Below are 1502 nucleotides of genomic sequence, written 5' to 3' on the forward strand. Positions count from 1 at the left end.
AGCAATGGCAGTAAGCACTATGAATCTAGAGTTCAAGAGCAAGGTCTAGATTTGCATTACAGGATGGACAGTCTTTGGCAGAGGGTATGTGAGGCTCCTGGTAGAGGATGAGGTCACCTAAAAGAGTACATAGGGTGGGACTCAGGAAGAGGACTCAGATTTGAGAGTTGGATAAATGAGAAGCAGAGGGAAGAGCATATTTGGTTGAAGGTGTGGGCAGTAGTGCCAAACGCTAGAATCAAGTCTTGTAACAGGATGACTGAAGCTAGTCTGTGACAGATTAGAACTGCTTCCGGTGAATGATTGGAATAGAAGCTAGACAGGAAAGGGTTGAGTAGTGGGACATGAGAGCATGTCCACAGGGTAAGAGGCCATTGGAATCACCCGTTGGAGAGGGATTTAAGGAGAGAAATCTTATTTATTTTTTAAAAATCTTCATTGTTGAAACTATTACATAGGTCCTCCTTTCCCCACCCTCCATTAATCTCTTCCAGCCCCCTCCTGTGCCCCCCCCCAAGGCCCTCACCACCCCATTGTCTGTGTACATGATCATGTACATGCATATATCTTTTTAAAGAAATGAGAGACTTAAGCATGTTCATTGATTTATTTTTTAAATATATTTTTACTGATTTCAGAGAGGGAGACACACACACAGAAACACCAATGATGAGAGAGAATCATCCATTGGCTGCCTCCAACATGTCCCCCACTGGGGATGGAGCCCACAACCAGGGCATGTGCCTTGAGCAGGAATCAAACCCATGACCTCCTGGTTCATAGGCCGATTCTCAACCACTCAGCCAGGCCGGCACGTTGATATACTAGGCGGGGAAGCCGGTAGACTAGAAAAAGTTGAATAACAAGGAAAGGTGGCTATTCTTTGGCCCAAGCCCCTGAGAAAGCAGCAGGTGATCGATGAAGAGAACCAAGAAGAGCAACTGTTTCTTACAGGAAGCCAGTAAGGGGCGGAGCTCAGACTTGTACCATCTCGGTCTGCTTCCTGAAGACAGGTTTGCTTCTCAAAGGGCAGAAAGACGATTATGAAAGAGGACTGCAGAGTTCAACACAAAGGAGAGCGAGAAATCAATATCGCGGCCGCGGGTGACCTCTGAAAGCGCAATTTCAGTAGCTTTGAGGCAACGGAAGTCACGCTGGCGGGTTTAGGGTGGGAGGGACAGTGAAGGAAAGGGTGCAGTGGGTGCAAACCACGGCTGCAGAAAACCGGCTGCGAAAAGAGAGCGACACTGGAAGGTGCCAGAAAAAAAATAAAAAATAAAAAAGGCGGGCAGGTGGGGGGTGCGGGGGGAGGAGAAGACATTTCGAAAAATTGTGGAAGAGCAACCTGGGTCAGGGCAGGTCATTGCTCAGAGGCCCTGGATGACCCAGGCTGCGCACGCAGCCGGGCTGAACCCCGCGAGGTGCCACAAGTCCCAGCGCCGAAACAGAACAGTCCGGCCGGCGGCCGCCCGCTTTCTCAGCTGATTCTCGGAGCCGGGCTG

The sequence above is a fragment of the Myotis davidii genome, unplaced genomic scaffold (assembly GCF_000327345.1).
Source record: "Myotis davidii unplaced genomic scaffold, ASM32734v1 scaffold394, whole genome shotgun sequence".
In the NCBI taxonomy this organism is placed as follows: Eukaryota; Metazoa; Chordata; class Mammalia; order Chiroptera; family Vespertilionidae; genus Myotis; species Myotis davidii.